At 40.7% G+C, this 15,036-nt stretch overlaps 1 protein-coding gene across 2 annotated transcripts in view; it reads right to left on the minus strand.

Moving 5' to 3' along the window:
• LOC124144871 (protein MON2 homolog) overlaps window positions 1-14,608 on the minus strand; it is a 119,624-nt gene extending 105,016 nt beyond the window's left edge. For both annotated transcript variants that reach the window (XM_048396779.1, XM_048396780.1), the window contains exon 1: window positions 14,482-14,608. The gene's annotated coding sequence lies outside the window, so the exon portion shown is untranslated. The remainder of the gene's footprint in view (window positions 1-14,481) is intronic.
• Between the last annotated feature and the right edge of the window lie 428 nt (window positions 14,609-15,036).

Below are 15,036 nucleotides of genomic sequence, written 5' to 3' on the forward strand. Positions count from 1 at the left end.
CGGGGTGAACCGGGATTCGAACCAACAACTATAGGTTTCTGGCGTGCCCAAGGGACGCAACTCTGCACACAGAATCGCGGCGCCTTAGATGACTGGGCCACCCGTGCCCCCTGGAGAAGAAGAAATGATTTCAGGGTCACTGCTACAGTCAGCTCGGAGAAGAAGATGAAAGAGTCCAGGTTCATTCTTACAGCCAGTTCACAGATTATGAAACTTAACATGGACAACAGGCTACAGACACTGCACCATGTCAGATGTTCACTTCGATCTTCGTTTCTGGTCTACTAAAAATATCATTTGTTATAAAATTACACAGCAATGTTCTACAGAGAACATCCCCTGAGAACGGAATCTGATCATGACACGCGTCATAAAAACAAAATACACAAACACAATACTTTGTCATTCTGTGGTTTGCTGGTGTCATATTGCTAATTATCTAACTTCAAGACAACTCTTAAGAAAGACATGCTGCAGCTGATACACCATCTGCAGCCAATAGATTGTTTACCCCTGATTGTTTTCTGTGCCTCCAAATAATCACAAGCAATTGGCACTGGGTAGGTCTAGACATTTCCCATACATACTTTATGCTCTCTATGATTCCTATAACCAAATATATCTCTCATACAAGCAAGTGATGCACAACCAAATCTATTTGTATATATATAGGCATACACTACATTGCAGTATTGATGTTTTTATAGAGACGTTTGTCTCCACTTATTAAAGTAATGACTTTGTTGCTGTAATTTCTCAACATTTATGGTGTTGGCACTTCCAAAATTACAATAAGTGGTTATAATAATGTAAGAATAAATATTTGTGTTTCTAAAGTTATCACTGTGTTATCTTTTCTCTGAAGGGTAAACCTTTGTGTACACATAATGTTTCCCCCTCTGATGCTGTCCTGGCAGGACTCCATGACAGAACTGATCACAAGGGTGAGTGAGTGAGTGAGTGAGTGAGTGAGTGAGTGAGTGAGAGTGAGTGAATGATTTAGCTAGTGAGTGAGTGAATGAATGAATGATTTAGCTAGTGAGTGAGTGATTCAGCGAGTGTGAGTGAGTGATTCAGCGAGTGTGAGTGAGTGATTCAGCGAGTGTTAGTGAGTGATTCAGTGAGTGTGAGTGAATCAGCGATTGGAGTGATTCAGCGAGTGTGAGTGAGTGAATTATTTAGCCAGTGAAAGTAATTCAGCGAGTGTTAGTAAGTGATTCAGAGAGTGTGATTGAGTGATTCAGCAAGTGTCAGTAAGTGATTCAGCGAGTGTCAGTAAGTGATTCAGCGAGTGTGAGTGAGTGATTCAGCGAGTGTGATTGAGTGATTCAGCGAGTGTCAGTAAGTGATTCAGCGAGTGTAAGGGATTCAGCGAGTGTGAGTGAGTGATTCAGCGAGTGTGAGTGAGTGATTCAGCGAGTGTGAGTGAGTGATTCAGCGAGTGTGAGTGAGTGATTCAGTGAGTCTGAGTGAGTGATTCAGCAAGTGTAAGTGATTCAGCGAGTGTGAGTGAGTGATTCAGCGAGTGTGAGTGAGTGATTCAGCGAGTGTGAGTAAGTGATTCAGCGAGTGTGGGTCAGTCAGTCAGCAGTGAGTGAGTCAGTGAGTAAGAGAGTGTGAGTGCTGGAGTGAGTGAGTGAGTGAGTGAGTGAGTGAGTGAGTGAGTGAGTGAGTGAGTGAGTGAGTGATTGTAGTGCTGCACTCATCAATATCCAACTACATGACAGCTGCGTGCATCTATATCTATATACATAGCAACTACACCATATTTTCAGATCCTGCGTTGGGACCTGAACCAAGGACTTTCTGACATGAGGTAAGACGCCTTGTCCACTTGACCAATGAGGATAACACCATCAAAACCATTACCTCCTATTGCATTCGGCAACATCTCTTTACAACTGATTGCCCAAGGAAACATCAATCACCCATCAATTATTTGAAAGAGAACTATTTCTTCATCAAATACATTTTTTCATGACACTGCCTCGGGATCTGAGTTTTGGATTGACTAAAGCCAAGTGCTTTGACTGAATTCATGGTAATTTACCACCTCAATATCTGTGTTAATCTGGATTCTAAAAACATGACCACGAGCTAAGAAATAGTCAGAGATGTATAGTTATTCAGCTATTACAGACAATCTTTTGCTCCAGCAAGTGCCCTCGACCAACTTTTGGACCAATCTGCATGTAAATGTTCATAACACCCACTACTAAGGCCGACAGTTTACATGACAGTCAGTATGTACTTTAGGTGAGGTGAGGTGAGGTGAAATTGGGTTTAACGTCGCGTCCAAGATTATTGCACTTATATAGCGACGTGCATGCACGTGTATGTGTGTGTGGCTGCTTGTACTACTTGTATTGGGAAACGTTTGACCGTAGCTCTGGTAAAGTGTGTTTAGATACATGTATGAAACAATCTGGTGTATACACTGAAGTTGACTGAAGTTTTATTTTTATTCAAACATATAAAAGTCAGACGGAATGGGCGTAGTAGTCAGGAAGAACTGTGAATATTAGTGACTTGTAGTTTAAACATAGAGTTTTAGATACTTTTTGTCATTAAACAATATATCACGTGACTAACCACTGGTCCGTGTAGTCCTGTGGCTACCCGGGTCCTACTCATGACCCACCCGACCGGAGTACCCGAGTTACCTGTCCCAGCCCTACACAGGAGAAAATGTAAAGCCTCATTCATGACCAACTCGTTTTATTCCGGGACAAGCCGAATAGCGACTCGTGCCCCTCTCATGGCCATTTTTGCGACAGGGTTCTGTCTTAAACCTAAAACAATTGTCAATTCGTTGCGTAATGGTTCACATATATTTCCCCATAATATAAAGCACATTGGGACATGCGAAGTTATACAGTATGATTGAACACATTTAACTGTGTCTTGGATATATTTTTAGATGCAAGACATATGTAAAATCAAAAATTATTTCTGAGGGATTCTTTGACGAAGAACTTGAAATCATACGCGCATTCTGATTGGTTTGTCGTATTTTCGCACATAACATTCATCGATAGGGGGACGAGTCTTCTTGCAGGTTACGGAAAGGGGCGAGTGATGACGAATGTGTAAAGCCTATGTTAATGTGATTGCTATTTCTGGGTTATCATACAAGAAACTTACACACGACATAGTCATTACAGCATTTTAAAAATGCTCATTGCAACATGAAATGCTATTAAGATTGTGAATCACCTTAAGCTATGTACCGCAAAATGTTTCAGTTCCATTGAAGTTTGAACCTAGTTTGTTTTCTCCCGCTCAATCTCTGACATCACCATGTATGGTTTTCATAAAGAAGTGCCTATTTGTCAATTTTCGAAATAGCCAGGGTGCTCATTACTATAAATACAGTATTTTAAACAGCACGGTATCATACCCACATTTGTCACAGCCGGACCCAAATTACGAAATAACAACCCCTAAAGGCAAGTTAACATATTTCTTTTTTAAAATCCAACACTGTATGAATTTCATACAACTTTATTTCTAAAAAAAAAAAGGAAAAAAAAAAAGGAGGGCACGGGTGGCCCAGTCGTCTAGGGCGCTGCAATACCCTGTGCAGAGTTGCGTCCCTTGGGCTCGCCAGAAACCTATGATTGTGGGTTCGAATCCCGGTTCGCCCCGATTATGTTTCTAGGTTTGTCAGCACCATACCCGTGCTTGTGGGTTTCACCGAAGTGGTAAACGTCTGAGACCTGCATCACTTCGGGCTTTCCTCCCACACAAAGCTGACACACTGTGATATAACTGGAATACTGTTAAAAGCGGCATTAAAACCCAACTCACTCACTCACTCTTAAAAAAAAGAAAATTTTAAGGTGTCTTTTTTTCCTTTGCATAATATATGTTACCCAAAATTTGAACTTTAATGAGCTGAGATTCATATCAAGAGTGACTAAAAACATTTTTCTTCTTCTACAAATCACTTTCACACTAAATGGAAACAGTCATGTTAACAAAATCCAGTCTGATCAGTTTTAACAACTTTCCATGCCTCTGAATAAATGTGAGGTGGTGAGACAGGAAGAGTGTGATGGCGAACTTCAGCAACGTGAAGAGATCCAATTACCCTGAAGGCACCATCACAACAAATTTAAGATAGAAAATGTAAAACGTATTACGTCTAAACCATTCATCAAAATTAATTCTTAACAAATATCAAGTGAATTAAGAGGCATTTCCTAACTAAACCATCTCAGAAAAAGATAATCTACCAGTTTTCGTAACATGATTTCTTGTTTGGTCAAAGTCTGCCAGGTGCTTGCTTTTCATGACCAAGCAAGATTCGTTGTCAGCCTACGGCCTGTACAAGATTAGTTACTGACCATAGTCTACATAGTATGGAGGAGACTTCTCAGCCCAAAGGTTGCTTGAACATTTACTACTTCTTTGGCCTTTTGAAATGTCTTGTTTTTGTAGCAACCACGTTTCTTTTACTGAAGCAACACATGCATAGACCCCTAATTTGCCTCGCCAATTGTTGGACGTCTTACTGTTCGAAGTCTCAGGTATAGACTGTAGGGAATGAAATTTAAGGCAATATTTCTGTACGCAGTCATTTATTCAACAACCGCAGCTGTTAAACATATTTTTCTAACCATGTCACAATTCCAACTGACCGCAGACTGAAGGACAAGTATATCAATTTTCACATTACTCCAAATCATCATTCAAACAGTTTGGCTGACCATATCAACATTGACAACATAATGTGGGTGACCGACGTTCTTGACTACAAACTTGACCGACAGACCGTCATAATGTTCACTGGTTTACAAAGTTGACTTTGACTGAATGACTGAGACTGGTACATTGACTGGTTCAAGCTGTAATATAATAAACAAAGCCTAAAACATATAAGTTCAAACCAAATTAGATTAATCTACAAGGAAATAATACATGAATGTGAAAATAGCATGAAAATACCATATTGTTACATCATAATGCAGACAGCATTGTTTATATAATATAGCTATTATTGTTATTATTTTCCGGATTTTAAGCAGTTACAACATCAAAATCTTTCGCCGATAAAATGTACAAAATTAACCTTTTTACAACATGTAAACTGCAGAATAATATATACTGGCTACAAACAAAGCATTCTCCATTCATACTCACAAAAGTTTGGTGCCTCAAATCCCCACAAAAGTCAAAGTTTGTTGATAACCACAGCTGTCAACTTCCAAACAAAATGTGGTTTCCAAAATAGTGGCCAAAATCCTAAACTGCACAAACCAAAACCGAGAAATTGAAACTTGGTGAAAAGTCTGGCACAAACCCAAACCCGGTAATTCAAACTTGGTAAAACAGCCTTGAAATACAAAAACTGTCTCAATTCCCAACACAGACCATGAAGAAGCCTATCTCTTAGTAAAACGGCTGTTTCGCTGTTCACAGTCCAAGGAATAAGGATAGACCCAGAACTAGCCCATCACCAGTAAAGGTGGCTGTTTTGCTGTTTAATTACCTTGGCATTGGCACTGAGCTAGCTCATCTAAGTTGGCTGTTTCACTGTCTAAATCCCAAGGCATAGACCCAGAACTAGCCCATCTCCAAATAAAGTTGGCTGTTTCACTGTTTAAAGATCTGGGCACAGACCCAGAACTTGCCCATCTCCAAGAAAAGTTGGCTGTTTCACTGTTTAAAGATCTGGGCACAGACCCAGAACTAGCCCATCTCCAAGAAAATTTGTCTGTTTCACTGTTTAAAGATCTGGGCACAGACCCAGAACTAGCCCATCTCCAAGAAAAGTTGGCTGTTTCACTGTTTAAAGATCTGGGCACAGACCCAGAACTCACCCATCTCCAAGAAAAGTTGGCTGTTTCACTGTTTAAGGATCTGGGCACAGACCCAGAACTTGCCCATCTCCAAGAAAGTTGGCTGTTTCACTGTTTAAAGATCTGGGCACAGACCCAGAAATAGCCCATCTCCAAAAAAGATTTGGCTGTTTCGCTGTTTAAAGATCTGGGCACAAACCCAGAACTAGCCCATCTCCAAGAAAATTGGCTGTTTCACTGTTTAAAGATCTGGGCACAGACCCAGAACTAGCCCATCTCCAAGAAAGTTGGCTGTTTCACTGTTTAAAGATCTGGGCACAAACCCAGAACTCGCCAATCTCCAAGAAATGTTGGCTGTTTTGCTGTTTAAAGATCTGGGCACAAACCCAGAACTAGCCCATCTCCAAGAAAAGTTGGCACAGACCCAGAACTCACCCATCGCCAAGAAAAGTTGGCTGTTTCACTGTTTAAAGATCTGGGCACAGACCCAGAACTAGCCCATCTCCAAAAAAAATTTGGCTGTTTCGCTGTTTAAAGATCTGGGCACAGACCCAGAACTCGCCCATCTCCAAGAAAAGTTGGCTGTTTCACTGTTTAAAGATCTGGGCACAGCCCCAGAACTCGCCCATCGCCAAGAAAAGTTGGCTGTTTCACTGTTTAAAGATCTGGGCACAGACCCAGAACTAGCCCATCTCCAAGAAAAGTTGGCTGTTTCACTGTTTAAAGATCTGGCCACAGACCCAGAACTAGCCCATCTCCAAGAAAAGTTGGCTGTTTCACTGTTTAAAGATCTGGGCACAGACCCAGAACTCACCCATCTCCAAGAAAAGTTGGCTGTTTCGCTGTTTAAAGATCTGGGCACAGACCCAGAACTAGCCCATCTCCAAGAAAAGTTGGCTGTTTCACTGTTTAAAGACCAAACCATTGGAACAGAAGTAGCTCATCACCTAACAAAGGCACACAGGCACAAAACCAACCCATTTCCTAGTCGTTACTTTAAGCCACAGATTTGCTTCCTGCAATTTATGAAACAATATGAGCACAACAATGGAGCCTTGGCTTCCATTTACCACTGCACAAACAAATTGCCCAAACAGCTGACTACAGAAGCTGCTAGTATTTAACTCTCAGCTCTCACCTTGCTTGTCCTTGAACACAGATAGCATGGTGCTCACACTATCAACCACCAGGGAATAGGTGCTCACACCTATCAACCACCAGGGAATAGGTGCTCACACTATCAACAACCAGGGAAAAGGTGCTCACACTACCAACCACCAGGGAATAGGTGCTCACACTATCAACCACCAGGGAATAGGTGCTCACACTATCAACCACCAGGGAATAGGTGCTCACACTATCAACCACCAGGGAATAGGTGCTCACACTATCAACCACCAGGGAATAGGTGCTCACACTATCAATCACCAGGGAACCGATTAATAATAATAATAATAAAGTCCAATTCTTCAGCGCCATTTTCGTCTAGGTAGTCCCTCATAGCGCCTCACACAGGGTCATAGACACATCTAAAGAGATAAGTCTTCAGTTTTGTCTTGAAAGTGTCCAGAGTTGGAGATTGCCTAATTTCCACTGGAAGGGAATTCCAGAGCACAGATGCAGTGTGAGCAAAAGTTCTGTTGCCGAATGCTTTGAGTGAGACCATAGGGACACTAAACTGGAGTTTATAAGCCTGACTAAACTTATCAGGTCCCATGCCACAGCTGTAATAATCCAGATGACATCCAAAATCCCCCCTCCACCTGATAAAGTCATTATTTATCACAAAAATGGAACAATCATAATTTTTTTTAGCCTATTTAAACTAACAGTGGGCATTCTTACAGAATTTGACAGTTAATGAACCCAGGCCACAAAGTCAGCATAATCATGGGCTATACTTACAGTAATTTTTCAACCAATTTATTAGCAGTTTTCCGACTATATCTGTATTGGTCTATAACCAGAGACAATTTGGTGAGAGCAGATTCAAGGACAGGCCATAATTATTACCAAAAATATGGAAAACGAAATTATCATTTTGACCCAGAGTGTTTTTTATCAACAATAACTACGACGAAGTATTTCTGTATGTGATAGTCAGTGGAATAAAATACTTCGCTTCACCAAATACAGTTATTCAATCTTTCTCTGAGACGTCACTTCAAGGCTGTCGTTTCCAATGAGAAAGTGACACCAAACGAGGCAATCTAACTGTCACACTCCTGTCCCAGGGCATTTCATACACCAACAATTGCTACGCTGAGTTCATCAAGAATAACTCTTTACCTCATTTCAAGTCAAATCGAGTCAAGCTTCAGGTGGATGTGAATATCTAGTCAAGTTCAGGCCTGACATAAAATGTTTTATCTTCAAAGAACAAACACTGCCTTCTTAATAGGTTTTGAAAGTCTTCAAAGGCAAGTACTGGCATAGAAGGCATTACTTCAAAGTCTATTTTACATAAACAGAAACTGATATCGTGCAAAAGGTAAGACGAGCCACTTTGAAAAACAAGATGGTGACCAGGGATAACACCTCTTCCTTTCAAATGACAGATGGTTGGCAAATAATTTGGACACATTGAAAGGTACTGGAGATGGCGTATATCTCCAATTTCTTATAGATTCCTTACTGAACTGATAGACAAAAATTGTGCCACGGCACTGTAGCTCACCTGGGTATTTAAATGTCAAAAATGTGAAAAAGACATCCACGTATGAAAGGTGGATGAAATGAGTGAGTGAGTGAGTATAGTTTTACGCCGCTTTTAGCAATATTCCAGCAATATCACGGTGGGGGACACCAGAAATGGGTTTCGCCCATTGTACCCATGTCGGGATTCGAACCCGGGTCTTTGGTGTGACAAGCGAACGCTTTAACCACTAGGCTACCCGACCTCCCCAGGTGGATGAAAAATCAATAATATTCAATTATCTTCTGCATAAATACTGAGGCCAAAAGTCTAATTTTAGAAGACATTTACAGAACTAAATATGGGAATTTAATGAGGGAATTTAAGATCATGGTCAGAACACAAGAACCAAAACTAGGTAAAAAATATCAATAATGAACAAAAATAGTTGAAAAATATGGTTTTGGGACCATATTTGGTGGGACCAGGCTTGTAAAGTTTCAGATCTATTGGATTAGTGGTTTCCGAGTAGAAAATGTTTATGACAGATGTTTACAGACAAACATGCCAAGACTAAGCCCATTTGAATTTTAATCAGGTGAGCTAAAAAATAATGGAACACATACTGATCACAAACAGTGCAGAAGTTCATTTACACCTGGAGTCGATGCTCCAATCTGATGTGTGTAAGAAGTAACTGATTTCAGTGAGTGAGTGAGTGAGTGAGTGAGTGAGTGAGTATGGTTTTACACCGCTTTTAGCAATTCTCCAGCAATATCATAGCGGGGGACACCAGAAATGGGCTTCACACATTGTACAAATGTCTGGAATCAAACCCAGGTTTTCGGCGTGACAAGGGAATGCTTTAACCACTAGACTACCCGACTGATGTGAATGTCAGAACTTCAGCATCACTAGCTTGATAAACAATCACTCCTCATCATTGAGTTTTATATGTGATGTCATGTCAAACAAAAACAGTTCTTTTACACATGTTCCTTATTTCTTAACATGAGTATATCTCCTCTTTTTTTTCTTTTTATAATAAATAAAATAATATGTATTCCACTTATATCCCATTGGCCTGTATGTAATATATAGAAATATTCTCACATGGACCAGAGAAATAAGAGTGACTGAAAACATGAGCAACCATCAATGCAATTACGGAATGATGACTTCGAATCACTGAACGAGATCACCTAAACACCTTCAATCAGCTCTCATGACAAGCAGGCAATGGAATGAGACTCTTAGACCCCAAAGCAAGACATTGAACATGCCGGGTAACTGTAGACATGCCTCTTCTCTTATCGATGTGAATATTCACAACTGCATTCCTGACTGACCTTATTTTGCATCACAAGTACAGGGTAACTCTGATTGAGCTGAAGGCATTAGTGAGATACCTGCACCTCTCTGAGTCTTCCAGGGAGGACTGATACGGAGTACTGTGGGGAAGGACCGGCGCCAAGAGGTGGGGGAAGGACCGGCGCCAAGAGGTGGAGGAAGAATGGGAAGACTGATGCTGAAGGAAACTACGAGTGAGTGAGTGAGTGAGTATGGTTTTACGCCGCTTTTAGCAATATTCCAGCAATATCACGGTGGGGGACACCAGAAATGGGCTTCACACATTGTACCCATGTCGGGAATCGAACCCAGGTCTTCGGCGTGACGAGCGAACGCTTTAACCACTAGGCTACCCGACCGCCCCCTGAAGGAAACTACGAGAGGCCATTGGCAGTTTGATCTCCAGTGACAGTTTGATGTCAGAGAAATCCATGATGTTGGATATGTGAGCTGAAAGCTATGTGATGGGGTTGAAAGATGAACTCTGAGGATGGTGGGAGGATGAGAGACGATCCAATAGCTGCCAGGACAAATGGGAGTAAATCGGTGTATTGGATATTGGAAAAGTAGGGAACATAGATTTGGGATGTGTGGGATGGTGAGATAATTCAAACATGTGTTACCAAGAGCAAGTTATTACTTAAGAGACCAGTTTCAGCATATGTCAGTAACATAACATCACAGAAGGTGACTCCATGAATGGCTGTTACACATTTTACCCTCATGGGTATTTTACGTGACTGAGGAATACATTTGTAAAGGGGTTGGGCTGCTAGATTGAGGAATATATCCATGTAGGGATTGAGGGTTGGGTTGCAAGATTGAGGAATATATCCATGTAGGGATTGAGGGTTGGGTTGCTAGATAGAGGAATATATCCATGTAGGGATTGAGGGTTGGGCTGCTAGATTGAGGAATATATCCATCTAGGGATTGAGGGTTGGGCTGCTAGATTGAGGAATATATCCATCTAGGGATTGAGGGTTGGGTTACAAGATTTAGGAATATATCCATGTAGGGATTGAGGGTTGGGTTGCAAGATTGAGGAATATATCCATGTAGGGATTGAGGGTTGGGTTACAAGATTGAGGAATATATCCATCTAGGGATTGAGGGTTGGGCTGCTAGATTGAGGAATATATCCATGTAGGGATTGAGGGTTGGGCTGCTTGATTGAGGAATATATCCATGTAGGGATTGAGGGTTGGGCTGCTAGATAGAGGAATATATCCATGTAGGGATTGAGTGTTGGGTTGCCAGATTGAGGAATATATCCATGTAGGGATTGAGTGTTGGGTTGCTAGATAGAGGAATATATCCATGTAGGTATTAAGGGTTGGGTTACAAGATTGAGGAATATATCCATGTAGGGACTGAGTGTTGGGTTGCCAGATTGAGGAATATATCCATCTAGTGATTGAGGGTTTGGGCTGCTAGATAGAGGAATATATCCATGTAGGGATTGTGGGTTGGGTTGCTAGATTGAGGAATACATGTATATCCATGTAGAGATTGAGGGTTGGGCTGCTAGATAGAGGAATATATCCATGTAGGGATTGAGGGTTGGGTTGCCAGATTGAGGAATATATCCATGTAGGGATTGAGTGTTGGGTTGCCAGATTGAGGATTATATCCATGTAGGGATTGAAGGTTGGGTTGCTAGATTGAGGAATATATCCATGTAGGGATTGTGGGTTGGGTTGCCAGATTGAGGAATACATGTATATCCATGTAGAGATTGAGGGTTGGGCTGCTAGATAGAGGAATATATCCATGTAGGGATTGAGGGTTGGGTTACAAGATTGAGGAATATATCCATCTAGTGATTGAGGGTTTGGGCTGCTAGATAGAGGAATATATCCATGTAGGGATTGTGGGTTGGGTTGCTAGATTGAGGAATACATGTATATCCATGTAGAGATTGAGGGTTGGGCTGCTAGATAGAGGAATATATCCATGTAGGGATTGAGGGTTGGGTTGCCAGATTGAGGAATATATCCATGTAGGGATTGAGTGTTGGGTTGCCAGATTGAGGATTATATCCATGTAGGGATTGAAGGTTGGGTTGCTAGATTGAGGAATATATCCATGTAGGGATTGTGGGTTGGGTTGCAAGATTGAGGAATACATGTATATCCATGTAGAGATTGAGGGTTGGGCTGCTAGATAGAGGAATATATCCATGTAGGGATTGAGGGTTGGGTTGCTAGATTGAGGAATATATCCATGTAGGGATTGAGGGTTGGGTTGCAAGATTGAGGAATATATCCATGTAGGGATTGAGGGTTGGGTTGCTAGATTGAGGAATATATCCATCTAGGGATTGAGGGTTGGGCTGCTGGAAAGAGGAATAAATCCATGTAGGGATTGAGGGTTGGGTTGCCAGATTGAGGAATATATCCATGTAGGGATTAAGGGTTGGGTTACAAGATTGAGGAATATATCGCTGTAGGGATTGAGGGTTTTGGTTGCTAGATAGAGGAATATATCCATGTAGGGATTGAGGGTTTTGGTTGCTAGATAGAGGAATATATCCATGTAGGGATTGGGGGTTGGGTTGCTAGATAGAGGAATATATCCATCTAGGGATTGAGGGTTGGGTTGCAAGATTGATGAATATATCCATGTAGGGATTGAGGGTTGGGTTGCTAGATAGAGGAATATATCCATCTAGGGATTGAGTGTTGGGTTGCAAGATTGATGAATATATCCATGTAGGGATTGAGGGTTGGGTTGCTAGATAGAGGAATATATCCATCTAGGGATTGAGGGTTGGGTTGCAAGATTGAGGAATATATCCATGTAGGGATTGAGGGTTGGGTTGCAAGATTGAGGAATATATCCATGTAGGGATTGAGGGTTGGGCTGCAAGATTGAGGAATATATCCATGTAGGGATTGGGGGTTGGGTTGCTAGATAGAGGAATATATCCATGTAGGGATTGAGGGTTGGGTTACAAGATTGAGGAATATATCCATGTAGGGATTGCTGGTTGGGTTGCTATAGATAGAGGAATATATCCATGTAGGGATTGAGGGTTGGGTTGCTATAGATAGAGGAATATATCCATGTAGGGATTGAGGGTTGGGTTGCAAGATTGAGGAATATATCCATGTAGGGATTGAGGGTTTTGGTTGCTAGATAGAGGAATATATCCATGTAGGGATTGAGGGTTGGGTTGCCAGATTGAGGAATATATCCATGTAGGGATTGAGGGTTGGGTTGCAAGATTGAGGAATATATCCATGTAGGGATTGAGGGTTGGGTTGCAAGATTGAGGAATATATCCATGTAGGGATTGAGGGTTTGGTTGCTAGATAGAGGAATATATCCATGTAGGGATTGAGGGTTGGGTTGCAAGATTGAGGAATATATCCATGTAGGGATTGAGGGTTGGGTTGCAAGATAGAGGAATATATCCATCTAGGCATTGTGGGTTGGATTGCTAGATTGAGGAATATATCCATGTAGGGATTGAGTGTTGGGTTGCAAGATTGAGGAATATATCCATGTAGGGATTGCGGGTTGGGTTGCAAGATTGATGAATATATCCATGTAGGGATTGAGGGTTGGGTTGCTAGACAGAGGAATATATCCATCTAGGGATTGAGTGTTGGGTTGCGAGATTGAGGAATATATCCATGTAGGGATTGAGGGTTGGGTTGCAAGATTGAGGAATATATCCATGTAGGGATTGAGGATCTGGCTGCTAGGCTATAGAGTGTATTAAATAATATATGTAGGATCTGAAAAAACGGTATGTAAGGACTGTTAAATAACTTTCCAATCTACAACATTACATATCTTGCAAAAAACACTATGTTACAGAAATATGTCAGAACATTAGGATCACATTGCAACATTGTCACACTGTCACTTCATTATCTATCAGATTTATACAATTACCTGCCGAAGATGATCAGATTTTAACAAGTCAAATTCTATTTCAAATCACATTCACATTAACCTTTTTCTTAAAACATAATATCAAAGTTAATGCATCATCTGTACATGATAAGATTAAAAAACTGAACTATATTTCCTATATGGGACCACATTTCACATCAATTAAGGTCCATTTGGCACGACAATGGTCGTATTCAAACACTTCATCTTCATTGTAAAAGCATTAACCCACTAACGTATCATGTTTCTCACATTTGTAGCTTTGCAATGTTGACAAAAATATGTATATGTATTTGAAAATACCAGTTATTTAATTTAATTGCACGAATATCATCAGAAGAAACTGTATTTAAGCAACATTAGGAAACAGTAATGATTGTATAAAAGGAATCATTGCACAATCTCAGATACATAATGTTCAAATGTAGAATAATGCTTGTATTTTGTAGATTAGTAACCCAATACAACACGACATTATCAAGATTGAACAACACAATAGCTCTTCATCTGTAAACTGCCATGTATAGTGGAGATCATCTTCAAGAGTTTTTTCAGAGTATTTGTCATTCTGTCATTCCTCTAACATATCACATGCAACTATTTAATGATCAAAATAGATTTAAGTGTTATTAGAGAGAGATATATCCTCAGATCTGATGAGAACCTCAGATATCCTGACCCAACTGTTGACAGCTTGTTTGTGTGAAAATGGCCACTGCCATTGTTGGATGTCATGACACATAGCATTTTCACATGGATTACAAAACAGTCAGAGAATCTACTCACCTCAATTTGGCTTTATCATAATGGTTAAGAGGTTAAATGGAGTTCAGTATTGAATAAAATGGCTTGTCCATTTCTCCCAGTGCACTTCCGCTTCACAAGCCTGGTACACGAAGGCAATGCTAAAAATAGATTCTGCCTCAAACAGGTGTTGACACAAACTGTTCCCTGTGAAAGTAGGGCAGTAGTGTTAAATGAATATGGTTCAGGTGATGCTGGGACGCTGGGACGCTGGGATGCTGGGACGCTGGGATGCTGATTATGATGAAATTATCAACTTTTTCAACTGATGATTGTTCATGTTACCTTTTATTTAAAGATAAATTAATTTTCTGTGCATTGTTTTAATACACCCAAACTATAAATTCAAATTAACACAACCAAAAACCTTCACACAACCTACCAGCATACTTCACTATAAACAAAACACTTTAGCTGTTTACACTTATTTAAAGGGTAGATCGGGTAGCTTAGTGGTTAAAGCGTTTACTCATCACGCCGAAGGCATGGGTTTGATTCCCCACATGGGTAAAATGTGTGAAGCCCATTTTTGGTGTC

This window comes from Haliotis rufescens, unplaced genomic scaffold (assembly GCF_023055435.1).
Source record: "Haliotis rufescens isolate VD_foot unplaced genomic scaffold, xgHalRufe1.0.p SCAF_16, whole genome shotgun sequence".
NCBI classification, from domain to species: domain Eukaryota; kingdom Metazoa; phylum Mollusca; class Gastropoda; order Lepetellida; family Haliotidae; genus Haliotis; species Haliotis rufescens.